The sequence below is a fragment of the Oryx dammah genome, unplaced genomic scaffold (genome assembly GCF_014754425.2).
Source record: "Oryx dammah isolate SB20612 unplaced genomic scaffold, SCBI_Odam_1.1 HiC_scaffold_26, whole genome shotgun sequence".
In the NCBI taxonomy this organism is placed as follows: Eukaryota; Metazoa; Chordata; class Mammalia; order Artiodactyla; family Bovidae; genus Oryx; species Oryx dammah.
Window position 1 is genome coordinate 9,517,633 of NW_024070210.1, and position 19,785 is coordinate 9,537,417.

At 39.7% G+C, this 19,785-nt stretch overlaps 1 long non-coding RNA gene across 1 annotated transcript in view; it reads left to right on the plus strand.

Annotated features, from left to right (window-relative positions):
• Nucleotides 1-19,785, plus strand: part of LOC120852647 — a 334,482-nt gene that overhangs the window by 111,480 nt on the left and 203,217 nt on the right. The window lies entirely within an intron of this gene.

Here is a 19,785-nt window from a genome sequence, read left to right on the forward strand (position 1 = left end):
CTCCTGCCTTCCATCTTTCCCTGCATCAGGGTCTTTGCAAATGAGTTAGCTCTTTGCATCAAGTGGCCAAAGTATTAGAGCTTCAGCATCAGTCCTTCCAATGAATATTCAGGATGGATCTCTTTTAGGATGGACTAGTTGGATCTCCTTTCAGTCCAAAGGGCTCTCAAGAGCCTTCTCCAACACTACAGTTCAAATGCCTCAATCTTTTGGTGCTTAGCCTTCTTTATGCTCCAACTCTCATATCCAGTGCACAGATGCTGAGTTTTCAGCTTCACAAGGACCACCTTACCCTCTTCTATCTTTGGTCACAGAACTTTATAATGTTTGCTTGATTCGGGGAAATTTCATGTCACGGCACAACTAGTAAGGGTCTGTAACATGACTCCAATATCAGTTCCTTACCTCACAGGAATTAACTTTTTTTTTTTTTTTTTTTGGTGTGCGTGCATTTTTCACCCCCCCCCCTTTTTTTTTTTTGAGATAGGAATTTAGTTATCCTAAGGAAGCTTTGGAAATATTTTAATCTTTTTCCTTATCAAGACTAGTGTTTCCTTCTGTAAGGCTGGATTTCAAAAACTCATTTCAAATTTTCCTTTTTGGTAGAGATGTATTGTCTGCTGAAATAGATACCAAAGCAAATATTGTACAATATATAAACTGAAAAGGGTTTTCTGTTTGTTAGTTTTCCAACAGAATTGGGTTTTAAGTCCAGCTCTACTAAATATTATTTGCGGTATCTTGGTAAAGCTATTTAACACCTATCTATAAGCCTTTATTTTGTCATGTGTCAAATGAAATAATAAAGACTAGCTTGCAGTGACTTTGGAGGTTAAAAAATAAAAGACATGGTGCTTATCACATATCCTGGTCATAATAAGTACTCATAAGAAATCATACTGAATGCCATTGTTGTCTGTGGTTGTGGTTCTGTGGACAACCTGATTCTTGGTTTCCAATAGATAGCAATCTACTTACAAATACAACAGAAATAATTAAAAGTTAGTATTAATTTAATCAAAATAAATTTCTCAGAATATATATTTAGAGCAATTTAAATACAGTGATCCAAAGATGTTGTAGTTGGAGTGATGGATCAGAATGAACTTTGAAAGGAGAACAGTCCATATATTTTGACAACCAGATGAGCTTATAGAAATAAAACATAAGCAAAGCCTTAAAAAATAAGATTGGGAAATACTAAAAGAATTTGAATCTTTTTAAAGATAAATGAAACTTATGGAAAGCTTGAATGCCATGGTGTTTAGTAAGAACTTGATCCTGACATAAGGAATATTCATTTGAGATTTAAGCAATAGTATAGGATTAGCATTTTAAAAAGTTAACTTTCAAGGCCATGTGTAGAATGAATTAAAGGTGAGAGGGAATCAACACAGGGAGAATTACGTGAATTGAAAAATATTTGGAAGGAGGGAAGCTGTGGGAATAGAAACAGAGAACCAGATACAGAAGATATTTCAAAGGGTGGATCAGTAGAAATTAATGGACTAAACATCTAAAATTAATGGGTTTAATGTTTCCATTGAGGCATCCTTTCTATTTCCATTCATACAATTCTTGCTTCTAACTCTTGGTTGATCTGTCTCTTTGGAGAAAGAAGAGAATAATAAACAACTTCATCATTTATATCTCAGGTCTTACATCCACATCCTTGGCTCTCAAAATATAAAGGCCAGGTTTATAAATCAAGTGAGAGAGAAAACATATTAGAGTGTAGGAATAAGTGCTTTTCAACTTGAGTTGAACTAGTGACAAGATATAGTGGCTCTGTCATAGGCAGTTATAAAAACAGAAGGCTTTAAGGTAAGAATAGTTCACTGTTCAAACACCATATCTTGGATAACATACCCAATGGCATTCTAGTCATATAAAACAACTAATGCATTTAATATAATTCTTCCAATAAACAGACTTGATATGTATTCTCTAGTTTGTAAGACACAGTACCAGTAAATTTATTAGAATCTTGAACTTCAGTTTATAATTCTGATTTATAGAAAAAATTTGTTAGCAGGAAAAAACATTTCTTCAAGCACAATTTTACATGAGAACTTAATTAAAACAAGCAAAACTGTTCTCATGAAGTCAGGAGGGTGGTCTCAGAGTCCTGACAGTACTGTTCCCCTCCCCAAACAACTGCAGGATACGCATATTATCAGACCTCAACATCTACACAGAACACAGTTTGAAAACCACTGCCTCAACGGATCTGAGGTTTTGTTGAGCCAATATTTATGACAAGACTGGGTATGAGGGCCCACAATGGAATTGTTATCTCTGACAAATTAATTTTAGGGTTAAAATATGACCTTGGATTAATTTTAATTTTAAAATGTGATCTTGGACTACTCTGAGCTCACTAGGCCTAGAGCACCAAAAGACCCGGTGCAAGATGAACAAGCCCACACACACACGACTCACCCTCTCAGTCCAACTGACTTAAGGTGCGAACGGTCAGTTCAGATCATTTTTAAAACTTCTTTTGACTGGGTTCACATACATGCAACTTGCTATTAACTACCAGTTCAGTGAAAGAATTATTTATTCCTGTACATGATGAGTGGCAAATATGTCTCCTATATTCAAGACTAGGTAACAGAAAATGGTGAGGAAGATAAGGAAAAATAAAATAACACAGAAACTTACAGTTTAAATGGTGATTTTCAATGCATAGTCTTACATAACCCTTTCAGTTCAGTTCAGTCGCTCAGTCATGTCCGACTCTTTGCAACCCCATGAATCACAGCATGCCAGGCTTCCCTGTCCATCACCAACCCCTGGAGTTCACTCAGACTCACGTCCATTGAGTCCGTGATGCCATCCAGCCATCTCATCCTCTGTCGTCCCCTTCTCCTCCTGCCCCCAATCCCTCCCAGCATCAGAGTCTTTTCCAATGAGTCAACTCTTCCCATGAGGTGGCCAAAGTACTGGAGTTTCAGCTTCAGCATCATTCCCTCCAAAGAAATCCCAGGGCTGATCTCCTTCAGAATGGACTGGTTGGATCTCCTTGCAGTCCAAGGGACTCTCAAGAGTCTTCTTCAACACTACAGTTCAAAAGCCATCAATTCTTCGGCGCTCAGCTTTCTTCACAGTCCAACTCTCACATCCATACATGACCACAGGAAAAACCATAGCCTTGACTAGATGGACCTTTGTTGGCAAAGTAATATCTCTGCTTTTAAATATGCTATCTAGGTTGGTCATAACTTTTCTTCCAAGGAATAACCCTTTAAGCATACTCAAAAAGAGCACATTATTATTTCCATGTTATAGACAAAGAACTTGGAAACTGAAATTTAGAGAGGAAATGAAATTTGTTCAAGATCATGTGACTAGAAAATGGCAAGGCCACAGGTCACACAGAACTGCATTTTGAGTTCTCAGAAATGGAGAAGAAGACAAAATAAGATGCAAAAAGACACCTAAAGCATAATTTTTGAAATGAAAAATAATTCTAAATAGGACTTCATTAAAATTATTCTGTAATGTAGAAGACTATTAAGAGAATATAAAGAAAAAACAGTGATTGGGAGAATATAATTGCAAAAATATCCAAAATATTTAAAGAGCTTTTTAAAAGTCAACAGTAGAAAAGAAAACAACCCAATTTAAAAATGAGCCAAATATCTGAACAGATATGTCACCAAAGAAGATACATGATGGTAAATAAGCATATGACAAGATCCTCAACAACATCTTACGTTGTTAGAGAATTGCAAATTGAAACAATGAAATACCACTACATAGCTGTTATATAGGTTAAAACCCAAAACACTGACAACACCAAATGCTGGTGAGGATATGAAGCAACAAGAACTCTGATTCTTTGCTGGTAGGAATGCAAAATGGTAGTTTCACTCTGAAAGACAGTCTGACAGTTTCTTGCAAAGCTAAACATTGTCCTACCAAAAAATCCAGTAATCACACTCCTTGGCATATACACACTTTATGTTGGAAACATATGTCCATAAAAAATTCTACACTTGGATAATTATAAAAGATTTATTCAAATGTGCCAAATCAACCAAGATGTTCTTCACTAGGTAATAGACAAACAAATTGTATATATCCATACAGAGTGGCAGTATTCAGCAATAGAAAGAAATGAGCTATCAAACCACAAAAAGATATAAGGGAACAACAAATGCGTATTGCTAAGTGAAAAAAAGCCAGTCTGAAAAGGCTTTACACTGTATTCTTCCAGCTACATGACATTCTGAAAAAGGCAAAACTACAGGGACTGTAAAATAATCAGTGGTAGCCAGAAGTTCTGGGGGCAGGGGTCTGGGAGGAAAAACAGGTGGAGCAACAGGGGATTTTTAGGGCAATGAAAGTATGCTATATGGTACTGTGACGATGAGTTTATGGGTATATTATACATTGAAATGGCAACCCACTCCAGTATTCTCACCTGGGAAATCCCATGGACAGAGAAGCCTGGTGGGCTACCAGTCCACGGTGTTGCAAAGAGTCAGACATGACTGAGCGCACACACACACACATACACACACACACATACATTTGCTATAACCCACCGCACATACAACATCAAGGGTGAACACTAGTAAAAACTATATAGTTAATAACAGTAAAAAGAACGAAAAAAAGAGAGAAAGAAGAATATAGAGAGAATAAGTAGAAAAAGGCAAGTCGGAACAAAGTCAAGAAGGCAATGGCTAGAAGCATCAACACTGATCACATAAATTTCTTGGCATTAACATGTGACTGTCATTACATTTGTTTGATTAATTATTGTCATGTCATACATTTCTTTTCTTTACATTTTCCCTTTCCTGTTTATGAATCTTCATATTGAGTCTTTTGCAAACTAATCATAACCTACCTCTGAATCAATCGTTGTCTCCACATATCAGATAATGAGGCAGACTATTCTTTGTTACGAGGGCTTAATGACCTCCCACTTCATTAACTTATACTTTTCATAAGTAATGATTTATCCATTGGCTCCCCTTAGAAAGAAAAATGCACAGACAGTCTTAAGAGGCACATACACATACACACAGGTAAACGCAAAGACACCAACACAGACATTTGACAAGAACAAGCCTTCTGCTTTTACTGTAACACCCTGACTAAGCCTGACAGCAACATCTGTAGAGAACTCTTCCTAAGGCGCAGGAAAAGTACAAAACTCCAAAAATTTTAAAATATAAAAATAAAAAAAGGGACAGGTGACGATTCGCTCATCATAACATAATTAGCACAACCATGCTAAAAAAAAAAAAAATGAACTGAAAGTCTGAGTAGGGAAACGCTGCATTCTGCAGAGTTTTCAAGTAGGCAACTAGCCCTTGAACTTAATTCTCAGTTTAATGAACTGAATAAAGGATACACGGCCCAGGAGTATCGGGGATGGGAGAATTAAGGGAGAGCCATGATTTTCCACAATCTATCTAGAGAACAGAGGAGGGGGAAGAGGAGTTAAGAATGAAGGTGAAAGGATTAATATTCAGTGTTATTTTTATTGCAAACATCGACATGAAGATAATGAATTCTGGGCCCGACTCCTGAGACGCAGGTTACCTCCGTCCAGGCGAAGGAGGCATGAATAATTAATAATCCACTTCAAAGTTCACAACCCCCATCTCCTCCCCAAGGTAGTCATCAAGAGAGGCAACAGCCAGTTAATGGGAGGTATGCTTCGTACAGCTCATGCAAATTGAAGCACCTCTGCCTCAAGGATTTCTCTTCTTTGCCAGCTTAGGAAGCAGCGGGTTCCCTGAACTCCTGGAGAGAATGTTTAGCCCTCTTCAACCACAAATCAACCACCCAGTCTTAGCTTCTTTAAAAGTTCAAAACATCATAGGGGTCTGGCCATCAATCAGTGGTTGTATTTTTCATTCAGCTCCACAGAAGCTGGAAAGTTACTTCTGCTAGTGATCCAAGTTTGTTATCAAAAATCCAGTGCCAATATATACACAGACCTAACTTACCTGTTCACCTAAATCCAAGAAAGACAGCCACTGCATTTGGGGAAAACATTTAAAAAGCCAGCTTTCATCAATAATGAACACACAAATATCAGGCTGAATGCACTCAGCAATTTTGATGTATATTCCTCTTCCTAGTATCACAGTTTCAAACGTGTGTACGTAAAAGTTGTTTCAGAAAATGTATTAAAAATAAGGATCCTGGACCCCGCTCCGAGAAACTCTGATTAAGTAGGTCTTAGGTGAGGCTGAAGAATCTGTATTATTACTAAAAAGAATCCAAGTGACTGTGATACAGGAAGTCCTGGAACTAGATTTTGAGGAACAGACAGCAGGCACTGACACACTTAGCTTAGCATCCATGGACTAAATGTTCTCAGGTTTGACTCTTCTTATCAAACCTCAATTCCAGTGTCATATGGAACATATCTGAGGCACTAAATTGAAATCTATGCACACTATAAACAGAGTTGATTTGAGGGGCAAGTCAGTAAACTAATATGTTGCACATCTCAAGATAGCTTTGTTTTTATCTGCTGATTTTTTGCAATGATCCTCACAAGATGGCTTCCCCTTCCTTCCCCACCAAAAGGGAAAAAAAAAAAAACTTTCCTGGAAAACAGTCATCAAATAATTCAGAAAGCTTTGCAAGACACTGAAAAAGGTAGAGATAAATAACAATTTGCTGGGAAAACAATACAGAGTAATTCAGATGAACTCATGAAGTCACTTCTATAAGATTCTCAGCTACTGATCAGAGACAAATAAGAGAATAAGATAATTTGCATGTATACACACACACACATATATACATAGGCATTCATACACACTTCTTCATATTCTGCCACTAAAAAACAGGGTTACTGAGAAAATCAGTTTCTTCCTGGAAGGTCTAAGTTTTTCATCTAGAAAATAAGGTTATCAAACTAATTTTCTCTGTGACACAAACATCTATGATTTGCCAAAACTTTGCTGAACTCATTTGTAGTGCCTATAATAGTATTATTCACTTTACCATCATACTGAGTACCAAAATTTTTTTTGTTATTTTTGAGTTATTTATCCTTCATACATTTTTATTTGTATTTCCAAACTACCCATCACTATATACTTAAAGTATATGTAAGAATACTTACTTATTTAAGGTCTTTTATACTAGGCTTCCAAAAGCAAACTGTTGGTACACTCAAAGGAGGTATCTTGAGGAGAGTTTAATAAACTATTTTATAAGCGAGGGCATTTGTAAGGAAATCTCGATGAGCGGTGCAGTAACCCGGAGTTAGCAGCTGCAGGAGAGCTGTCGTCACCGTTAGGAATGAAAGGACCATGGGTCAGTGGACAACACCTCCTGCCAAGACCTGTGCTCTTCGGTAGAGGGAGGCAAGCAACCCATGGAACTCTGCAGAAAGGAGATCAAGGAACTAAACCCCCCAACTCCTTCTCCCTCCTCTTACCTGCCTGCTAGTGCTTCCCATTGTTCAAACCAAATCAGAGGTCAGAGGGCGGGAGAGCCCTTGGATAGAATCCAGGAAGGCTGGCTTCTGGGAGCACAGAGCATGGTGAAAATGTGTGAAGAGTGATGCTTGAGAGAAGAAAAATGGAAAATTATTCTTATTTCCTCTGTAGAAACCAACCTGAAGTTTCTGCAAATTCCTACCTGCTTAATGGTTCGCTGAGTCACCACTGGATTCAGTATCCTGTTAAGCGGATGGTTCATGTTGCCTTATGAAGGTTATCTTCATATTTCATATCTCTATCTCTATTTCATATCACCTCAGACTTGGAACTTGGCTGCTTTCCCTTGATTCCTGCCAAGCAACCACTTGCACGAGGCCTGTGTGCACAGGGCAGACTTTACCTGGTTAGGGAAGTAGGGAGATTTAGACACAACCAGGCAGTAAAAGTTTGATGTCCTATTCTCCAACACTCAATCACTCCCTCCAGTTCCAGTTGGGGTTCCAGTTTCTGGCCATGTTTTGGACCCCTGTCCTACCCACCATCAAATCCTAAAGACAGATTCATCTTAAAAAGCAGTTGAGGGAAACTTAGAAACCTTGTAGTCCTCAAGCTCTCCTTCTCACAGAATTCAGTACATTTCACTTGCCCCTTATCATAGCTACCATCCTGCTGCCCAACTAGACTTCAGATGCATTTTTTAAAGGTTTTTAATTTTATTTTTTCTGCTTGTGTCAGGACTTGCCACCCAACGCATGTGGGATCTTAGTTCCCCAACCAGGGGTCAAACCCACATTCCTTGCACAGGAAGATGAATTCTTAGCCACTGGACCACAAGGCAAGTCCTAGGGCTGTCATCATCACATCCACATATGCAGGCTTTACTGTCATACCTTAATTAAGTAGACACCTGACTAATGCCTGCTTAATAAATGTGTGCTCTTCCAGGATAGGACAACCCCTCTGTGCGTGCAGAACACATACATACGCCCCTTGCACCATGCACAAATTCATAAACCTGAGGCCGTGCGAAGAGAAATAACACACCTCAGAAGCCAGGGATCCTACCTCTTGAAACTGATATTCTCCATAATACTCTGCTACTCCAGTTATTTACATACAAATGTGTTCAAAGAATTTTCTTAATTCTGCTATAAAACATCTTTATGGGTTATATTTAAGAGGAACAAGTTACAGAAAGAAATTTTCTTCTGATGAAAAAATTTCCTGCATCAATTTTTGTTGGTCCAGCTCTCATACAATACATGACTACTGGAAAAACCGTAGCTTGGACCACATGGACCCTTGTGCAAAGCGTTATTTCTGCTTTTTAATGCGCTATGTTTGTCATAGCAAACTTGCAACAATGTCTTAGCATTTTAATTAACATGTATACATTTGTTGTGTTTACAATATTAATATTGAAATTGTCATTAAACTGATAAAAACAGAGGGCATGAATTAACACTTGGTGATGGAGATTTTGGCCTCAAAAAACGTTTTTATTTTTAGCATGCAGCCTAACACTCTGTACCCAAAGCTTCTCTCTGGGTGACACAGCAAAGAAACAGTTCTTGCAAATGGTATATTTTGGTTTCCTAATGAAAATCCATGAAGGAAATGTTAAAAATATTTCAAAATATCTCACTGCAAACCTGCTAACTTCCTTTTAAGAGATTTTTTGTTCCATCAGAGAATGTTGCTTATAATTTCATTATCACTCATCATCCTTTCATGACTCATTAATTAGTTTTACATCCAAAATGAACTGAATAATTTTATTCAACTGTCCGTACAGTCTAAAACCTGACCAAGTGAAAACACAGTATCATCTTCTAGAAGTCTCTGTGCCTCCAGAGTGATCAATTTCCCAGGTTATTTCACAGATGCTATCGACAGTGGAAACAATAACTTCTGCTCCGTGCTACATTCTGCAAACCTTTCCTCCCTGTACCATATTCTACAAATCCTTCCTCTGCCCATAGCTTTCTGTTATCTATTTTCATGAATACTATAAATAAAATGAAAGTAATGTTTTTGTTAATATGATAAAGCCACTCCAGATATGTGTTTTTCAGATACTCACCTAATTTATTTGTATTACTAGTTCTCCAGTGATTTATGTTCAACAATGTAAAATAGCCTTTCTTTTCTTGTCATTGTCTGTTGACATTTTCTCTCTTTGATGTCATCTCATATGTAAGGAAATGATTCAAGTGTATGAAGCTTCTTCCCAAACTTACTAATCAGAATATGCTAGAGTAGAGGCAGGCAATCCATCCATTTTAAAGGACCTCCAATAACTGTGATGAATAGCTAGCATTGAGAAAACTGCACCAAATTCAAGAATGTATCCAACACTGAAATTAATTGTGGAATACTTAGGTACATATGTCAGTATATTTTTTTTCTGGGAAGAGGATGCCTTTTCTTTTTGAAATTTTCAAAGGTATCTTTAAGAATGAGACAGACACATGATGAAAATAACTCACATACTGAAAGAATGGTAGTATTTTTAAGATCTCAAGTTTTTTGACTTGAGGTCAAAATAGAATCATCTTTCCTAAATTCTGTTCTCTGCTTATTAAAAAGACTTAAAGTCCCAGGGTACATGGGTCTAAAGAACCATGATAGGATTATTCATACTTCTACGCCAAAAAAAAGTCCTTCTAAGTATTCCTGTTGGTTTATATACCTTCCTCTACTGAACCTCCCAACAAACGTCTCCAGTATCACTTATTGATTCTCTATCAGGGTCTGCTTTGGGCCCTTGCACAGCCACCCTGCTCTCATCATGTACCCTGGATTATGATGCACAAACAGGCTGCTCGTGTGCAAGGGCATTGAGCAAATGGAGCAAACGGCTTCGTGCATCCATCCAGTGCTGTATCTATCTGCGGGGGAAAAAGGGAGGGTAGGGAGGAGGGCTTTTTTCTATCTCACTTATGTGCTAGCAGTGGCCCTTCTTTTCGCCGCATTCTTTTTTTCTTCCTATTGGAAGGAGTCACACATGCATATCCAAAGGCAAGACTTTATGCATAATCTGCCCCTTTCATCCCATAGTTTTGATCCCTCTTGGGCCTTCTATAGAAACATTTATGTATTAACCACAATAAAGGGAAGTCAGAGTTAACAATCACAGAAAAAAAACAACAATAAACAATAGCAACATTCTATGATCATACATTCTACAGTATGTCAAGACTTATACTAAGCAACTTAAATTTTCATTTGATTACACTTCCTTATCTATAAAATTAAATACTTCACTCACTGGGCAGCTGAAAGTTAGGAGGGTCTAAAATGATAATGCTCACGGAAATGTTTTGTAAAATCCTACAAATAACAAAAGTATAAAATGGCATTAATACTATCAATATAGTTACAATTTAAAGTTATTGTTGACAAAGAGAAAAATGTTTATCAGTATGAGAATACCAGAGAATAAGTCTTGTCTCTGATTTCAAAGAGCTGACAACTCAGTGAAGGACCTTAGACAATCAATACAAATAATCTGCCGTAGATTAGAGTGGAATACTAAATTCGAATTGAGTCAAGTGATCAATATGAGCAAAAATATAATCATTAAACTGGTATAGTCCAACAAAACTTGTGGAGGGTACAGAACTTAATTTATACTTCAAAAGATGATTAGGATTTTAATAGAAGCCATGGTTAGTTAGGAAAGCCTGAGAAATGCTACCTTTAATTAATACTATTTTTTTCCAACTTCTTCCTCTAAGGAGTATTCCAAATATTAAATAAATTTTGATCCTCCCAGGCAAAGTCATTAGAAGCATGGCATAATGGTACAATCAATAATAGATAGATCCTGATTAATAAGAGAAAAGCAATTAAGAGAGATGAGAGGTCACACTCAGCCATGTAAGAATGTTGGTTGCTTTGTCAGTCCCACTTTGCTCATGGTAAAGGGTTCATTCAGAAGTCTGGCATACAAATAATCAAGTTGATAAAGTAGGTATTTTCTAAGTACAACATGTTCCTTTGGGCATGAGTTTAAAAGACCTGTCTCCAAACAGTAATTTATCTTTTAGGGGTCTCAGAACAACTTAGAGGGACTCTCCTCAGGGAACTATTCAGTGGAGAACAGGCTCCTTTCCCTGTTTTACACCCCATTCCCTCATAGTTCAGTTGGTAAAAATCTGCCTGCAATGCAGGAGACCCCAGTTCAGCTCCTGGGTTGGGAAGATGCCCTGGAGAAGGGAAAGGCTACCCACTCCAGTATTCTGGCCTGGAGAATTCAAAGGGTCGCAAAGAGTCAGACCTGACTGAGAGACTTTCACTTTCACTTGGAGACACGCTTTTGTGGTCCAACTCTAAAGCCGGCTCTTTAAAAACAAACTTAGGCTTTCATTAAAATGATTTGGGCCAAAATAAAATGAAACAGCTTTCTACTCATGTAGACACAGAGAATTATGAAGAATTAGAAAAATTCTTAATAATCCCTCAAATTCAGATAACACAGGTTTTACTGTTAGCATTTCCATCTGCCTTGTATCTTTGGGGGCATGTAATGGATCGTGGCAGGTGAACTTTTGATCAAACAGTGTTTACTCATCAAAGAAAAGCAGAAAGGGAGGGCAAGAACACCCTTAGTCCTTTTCACCTTAGCCGTTCTTGTTCTCTTTCTCATGATTTTTTTTGCAATTGGTCACATGGGACTTCATGAAACACTTTAACCACTAAAAACATTTGTTGAATGAATGAATGGATAAGTTGATCAAGCAGAGGCAAAAAAAAAAAAAAAAAACCCTCATTAGCTTTGAAAACAATGGCAGTGGACTCATCTTTTATTAAGTGCTTACTGTATGTCAGGCATGGTGCTTAGATTTTTATACTCAGTGATGAATATTCATCACAACAGCCCCGTAAGGTGAGTTCTATTATTAGGTCAGTTTTATAGATGAGAATTTGAGGCTCAAAGTTCAGCTCAGAAATAGAGTAGAATTCAGAAATAGACTAGAATTCAGAACCAAACCTATTGAATTCCAAAGCTAAGCTCTTAACCTCTGTTGGGTTTCCAGCCCTATTATATTCTACTCAGGTTTGATAATTAGAAGAGACCTAGAGACGGAGAAAAAAAGGAGAGTAGAGGAGAACTTGGTATTACTTAGTAGCCTGGGTTAACCCTACTCTGCACAGTGGTGACATTTTTTGTGACATAAAATAACTATTTCTGGTACTAACTTAATCCTGCATCTTGGCACTATCCTACAGGTCTGTGTCCTAGAAGCTTCAGTCTAATTCTTTCATCCATTGCCTACTTTCTTGATCCACTTACTTTATCTATAAATAATTGAACCAGGTATTTTTCCAGTGAAAGGAAACTCCTATCTAAAGTTCAATTAAGTTGACTTGGAAAAAAATCTAACAAAATGAACTTCTGTTGCCTCAGCTATAAAACAAAACGAACTATAACAACTTAGAAAGGGAAAGGGGTATAATAATAATATCTGTACAATTGTCTTTACTCTGTATTGAAGCAACTGCATCAAATACTATAGGAAGACAATATGAAAATGTTTGCTATTGTTATTAGGAGACAGATACTCACCTGAAGGAAGATTTCCATTAATTAAATCTTTTCTAGGAATTCTAGAGGATTAGGTAACTAAACTCTCCTGCTTTTTCCCAAAATCATTGTCCTTCATTCCCTATGCCAAGCAACATCAAATACTGACTTAGCTCACTACCAGGTGATTTAATATAAGCCCTTGGAATAATGCCTGCAGTTTTCCATTATACTAAAATCCATCTTCTCCCCTGATTCTTAAATTGTGGGGAAAAAAAAGCGGGGGGGGGCTTCCTTATTGTAGGCATCAGGTACAATACAGTATATCTATTATCATTGAATTCACAACCTTTAATAAACATGTCTACAGAGACCAGGCTAGAGAATAAGATAGGCATAGGGGAAAAGACTATTTAAAGCTGATAAACTTCAAAACTGGGGGGAAAAATCGTTATGTATTTTTCTACAAAAGTGTTTTTTCTCCTCCCATAAATCATGGTCAATTTTCTAGTCCTAGGCTTCCCTGGGGGCTCTGTGGTAAAGAATGCGCCTGCCGATGCAGGAGACGCAGGTTCGATGAAATAAGAGAAACCACTGCAGTGAGGAACCCGCACACGGCGACTAGAGAGCAGCCCCTGCTCGCCACAGCTGGAGCAGGCCCGCACGCAGCAAAGACCCAGCACAGCCGTAAATACATCAATCCTAAAAACTGTTGTTTTGTCCTGTACATTACATTCAGTATCAACAAGAAAATGCAGTTGTTATTCTCACTATTATTAACCAACACTTATTTATGAACCAGATTATCTACCTACATGATTTTATCAGCTTCATTTTAGTGATAAAGATTTTGGTGCCAAGCCAATACTTAAAACTATATCTGTTTGGTTGAAATCTGAGTCATTTCTTTCTGCTACATTGTATTCTAAGCATAGTACTGTATGTAACAATTTATCAGACTGTTTTACTAGGAAATTATTAGTAGCTGGTTAATTATATAATGTTTAGCTTGCTACATTCTTGAGGATGAATAGTTTCATTCTCTAGCACTGAATTTTGATGGGAATATATTTCAGGAATTGTAATATATACAGAGAAAAGATGGCTATTATATAAATTCTGATGTATAAGCCTTTGAATGAAATACATATATCATTTATTTTTCTACACTACATCAATATGCAAAATAAAAACACTGTCTTTTCAAGATGTGTTTGCCTACTGAGAATTTCACAAGTCTCTGTAATAATGAAATCTTGTCCCAGCCTGAAAGTATCTCTACCGTTAGATCAGAGTGGAAAAAAAAAAAGATTTCTTTCATGAACAATATATGTTTCATCAAAAGAACAAAGAAACAGAGCTCTAAATACTGGGTGTTCTGCTGCCCTGAGATGTTTAAGACTGTCAGAGGATGACAGGTTCTGATGTTCTCACTCTGGATTTTAACCTCCCAACATATCCTTACACCATACTACACTCCAGACATTCGGGGAACACGACATGAGGAATGACGTTTATTGATTGCCTTCTCTATAAAGCAGAGCTGAGCCCTCTTTACACATTACCTTGTTCAATCCCCTCTTTCGGTATCCTATCATTTTGCCTTTTCATACTGTTCATGGGGTTCTCAAGGCAAGAATACTGAAGTGGCTTGCCATTCCCTTCTCCAGTGGACCACATTCTGTCAGACCTCTCCACCATGACCCACCCGTCTAGGGTTGCCCCGCAGGCATAGCTTGGTTTCATTGAGTTAGACAAGGCTGTGGTCCTAGTATGATTAGATTGACTAGTTTTCTGTGAGTATGGTTTCAGTGTGTCTGCCCTCTGATGCCCTCTTGCAACACCTACCATCTTACTTGGGTTTCTCTTACCTTGGGCGTGGGGTATCTCTTCACGGCTGCTCCAGCAAAGCACAGTCACTGCTCCTTATCTTGGACGAGGGGTATCTCCTTACTGCAGTCATTCCTGACCTTCAACGTGGGATAGCTCCTCTAGGCCCTCCTGTGCCTGCTCAGCCACCGGTCCTCAGGATGCTCCTCCCGGCCGCCAGCCCTGGTCTCGGGCATGGGTGGCTCCTCCGAGCTGCCGCCCCTGGCCTCGGGCTCGGGGTGGCTCCTCAGGGCCTCGGGCACCCCTGACCACAGACATGGGGTCCAGTACTTTGGCCACCTCATGCGAAGGGTTGACACATTGGAAAAGACTCTGATGCTGGGAGGGATTGGAGGCAGGAGGAGAAGGGGACGACCGAGGATGAGATGCCTGGATGGCATCACGGACTCGATGGACGTGAGTCTGAGTGAACTCCGGGAGATGGTGATGGACAGGGAGGCGGTCGCAAAGAGTTGGACATGACTGAGTGACTGAACTGAACTGTACAATCCCCATAAGATCTGTTATCAGTTCATGGGAAAATGCTGAAGCAAATCTCTCCACCACAACTTGAAAGAAAATAAGATTGTCCATTTTATTATCATACCAACACATAATGAGATATGCAACTCTACTTTAAAGAAACTATATGGGTTCTATGCCAGCAAAACTTGATACTGGCTAGAATGAAGCTCCACACATCCCCCCAAAGAGGTGGAAGGATGGATACCCTCATAAGAAAAAATTACAAGGCCTATTAATTTTTTATTGACCATCCAGATATGGCCTAGGAGAGAGGGAATCTTACAAAACAAGCACACCTATCCTGGTTCTGCAGCAAGGTGTGCCCTACAACGGAGACGGATAGTAAGATTCTAGCCAAAAGAGTCCAAGTGCTTCATTCTCCAAGTCTGTTGCCATTCAGCAAGTAATTAATCTAACTGCCCTTGTTCAGAGTTAATGTTCCACAAACAACCTTCAGCTATGATTTGTCTTTCCAGATTTGTCTGTTGGAGAGTAGAAAACGGATGAAATGCTTGTGAAAGTGTTGTGAAACACCGTGAAAATGTTAAAAGATTCCCATCTAGGTGGCAATTTTTTTTCAATTATAAATCACTATCCTGGCATCCTGATTGTAGACTGATTTCCCAAGCCTGACTGTTTACAGCAAGAAAACAGACTGGTCAGTTTGACACATCTTTCAGTCAAGAGGAAAGTGAGATCTCTCATGGGAAAGGGACGAGTTGTCACTGTGATTTTACGCATCAGCCTCATATCTTGGTTCACATGAGTGCATCGTGAAAAAGGATATGGTAGCTGAAGATTGCATTCTGAAACTGCAATCTACAAGCTAAGTCCTGTACCTTGGGATATTCATTGAGGGTCTACTAGCTAAGTCCTGTACCTTGGGATATTCATTGAGGGTTTCCTATGGCTGCAATAACAATTTACCACAAACTCGGTGGATTAAAAAGACACAGACTTACTCTACAGTTCTAGAGATCAGAAGTCCAAAAATCAGTTTCACTGGGCCAACTTCAAGGTGTTGTCAGAGTCATGCTCTTGCCAGAAGCTTGAGGGAAGACCGTTTCGTCACCCTTTCCAGCTCCAAGAGCTGCATTCTAGGCATGTGTTTATTCTTGGTCTCTTCCTCCATTTTGAAAGCTGCTGCTAAGTCGCTTCAGTAGTGTCCGACTCTGTGTGACCCCACAGACGGCAGCCCATCAGGCTCCCCCATCCCTGGGATTCTCTAGGCAAGAATACTGGAGTGGGTTGCCATTTCCTTCTCCAATGCATGAAAGTGAAAAGTAAAAGTGAAGTCGCTCAGTCGTGTCCGACTCTTAGCGACCCCATGGACTGCAGCCCACCAGGCTCCTCCATCCATGGGATTTTCCAGGAAAGAGCACTGACTGGAGTGGGTGCCACTGCCTTCTCCATTTGAAAGCTAGGAATGAGCATCCTGATTCAGTGGTCACCTTGTGTTACTTTTCTGGGTCAAATTTATCTCTGCCTCTCTTATAAGGACACTTGTGATGGCATTTAGAGCCTAACCAGATGATCTAAAATTAATCTCTTCATCTGAAGATCTTTAATTCAATAACATCTATCAATCTCTTTTGTCATATAGAATAAGATACACAGGTTCCAGGTATTAGGACCTGGACCTCTTTGGGAGCCATTCTTCAACCTACCACACCATCTTTGGAGGACTTGTCAAGAAGTGAATACATACCCATTTCTGTATTTGTTGGGAGGATACTTTAACATTTTATTTGAAATTCAACAACCATTATGTATCAGTGAGGGATGCATCCGAACACAGGATTCACCACAGGTGGTTCAAGTCAGTGGGGGTGGACAAGATTAAGAGAACAAACAATAAATGTGAGACACTGAATGGCTAGCAACAGTGGGCGACTGATACCTGATTTCTCCAGGTCGACAGGCACAATGAGAAAACATTGTTGGAGCCCAGTAATATATAAGAACTATATAGGAACCATGTGGACGGTCCACTTGGTAAGAGACCTGGTCATGACAAGACAAAAGACAAAAGTGCTCCCAGAGACCTGGTGCAAAGGTAGGGAGAAAGTGAGAAACACCTGGATGCAGCTTTCAACCTGCTAGTATCTCCCACTGGTCAGTCCCAACCCGAACTCACCTGAGAGGGGCGCCCAGTGGGGAGGCAAACACAGAGCTAAGTGTCTGCAGCACAGAATATGTCAGAAAATTAATAAATACCTGGAAGGTAGGGAGGAAGCATACCAGCACACATATTATCCCCACATTACCTATAAAACAATGAGTTTCAGAAAAACATCGAATTCAACTAAAAGTAACATGACAAGTGGTTGACCTAAAATTTGAACCTATATCTGTCTGAGGCTTGAAAATCCTTTTTTTATTTCTCTCACAGCTTGCTGCTTTATAGCCTTTGGAGTTTAAGTTTGCCTCATTTTATATTTCTGCCTCGGAATTGCTTAACAGCAGTCAAGCACTAAAGAATATTTTTGATTTTCATAACCATTCAATATACAAAATAATATTATCTTCTCATTTATAATCTCAAATTGGTTTGAATCCCCACCCCCCCACTGTGTCTCGCCCCCAGCATTATTTCTCTAGCTTGGAGGGAAATTTTTTTCTTTGATTCAATTATTCATCCTTATAGCAAACTCTGAATCAAGAATAATTAAATTCTGCATTTCCCACCCCCAGTCCTATGTTCAAAATAATTTTCTTCCATGATAGATCTCAGTTTCTAAGGGTATTTCTGCCTGCTCACCAATGTCTACACAGAGATAATTAATTTAGAAGCAGAGTTTACTAATAGGCCCATTATACTCAGCCCCTGCCAGATTTCCAGATTTTACATTTCTCCAGACAGATGATTTTAACCAGCAACTCTCTCCCATTTCTTCCAGGCAGAGCTAATGCACTCAGCGTGACCTCCTCCTCAGCCCGACCATCTTCATGTCTAAACTGAATCCACTTCTTATCCACTCACTGAATCACTCTCCCTACCCTTCCCTGGGCATCCCTGGCTCTCCACTCTTTTCCCATATGCCCCGACTCATCACCATTCTAAAAAATCTGCATTGAGTGGCACTATGTCAGCTGCTTTGGAAATTAGAGCTGGGCTCCAAATTCTACGCGCTGCTCACAAACAACCTTTCCCCTTGCTCCTCTCTGGACACCGTCATGAGGCCAGAAACTCTCCCGGAAGAGAAGGGGAGAGGAGCAATCAATAGTGTCCCTAAACAGAACATCCCATTGGCAGCCCACCACAGGGAGCCGAAGGCCTCTGATTAAGACGCTGCCCTGAGCATGACTGACATGCCTGTCTGTGTTGCATGCAAACCAGCCGCCTAAGCCCATTCTCCCTGCTGTTTCACTCCCCTCACAGAACCAGGAGCGCCTGAAGAGAAAGTGGTGCTGGGGTCTGCTGAGGGCTTAAAGGGAATTACTGACAGGTGACTGTTCTTTCTTCTTGAATTGTGCTATACTTAAGTCGCTCAGTTCAGTCGCTCAGTCGTGTCTGACTCTTTGCGACCCCATGAACGCCAGGCCTCCCTGTTCATCACCAACTCCCAGAGTTTACCCAAACTCATGTCCATCGAGTCGGTGATGCCATCCAACCATCTCATCCTCCGCCATCCCCTTCTCCTCCTGCCTTCCATCTTTCCCAGCATCAGTCGTATCCAACTCTTTGTGACCCCGTAGACTGTAGACAGCCAGGCTCCTCTGTCTGTGAGATTCTCCAGACAAGAATACTGGAGTGGGTTGCCATGCCCTCCTCCAGGGGATCTTCCCAACCCAGGAATCAATCGAACCCAGGTCTCCCACACTGCAGACGGATTCTTTATTGTCTAAGCCACCAGGGAAGCCCTCTCCTTGAATTAGGATTCTGTCATCAATTAGGAGAGATTTCATAGAAATGCCAATTGAAAATGAAAGATCCCCGTTAGGTCACACCAACCGAGCTCCACTGTGACTTTCCCCATTAAAGAGAGCTAGCTCCCAAAGGTCTGTTTGTGCAACTTGACCCAGTTTAGCTTCCAACCATCCTGATGCTCTCTTGACACCTTGGACTTGTAAGTGAAGTGAAAGTATTACTGACTCAGTTGCGTCCGACTCTTAACGACCCCATGGACTATAACCCTCCAGGCTCCTTTGTCCATGGGATTCTCCAGGCAAGAATACTGGAATGGGTGGCCATTTTCTTCTCCAGGGGATCTTCCCGACACAGGGATCGAATCCAGGTCTCCTGTACTGCAGGCATATTCTTACTGTCTAAGCCACCAGAAACACCCCCTTTGGACTTGTGGTGTCACAGTACTTTTATACAACCAAATCCTGGAACATGAGGCTGATTGTAGGTCTGCTGAATTTACTCAAGACCTCTCTAAAATTAGAAACTTTCAAAATAATGCCATTTTCTGAGGCTCTTGGTGT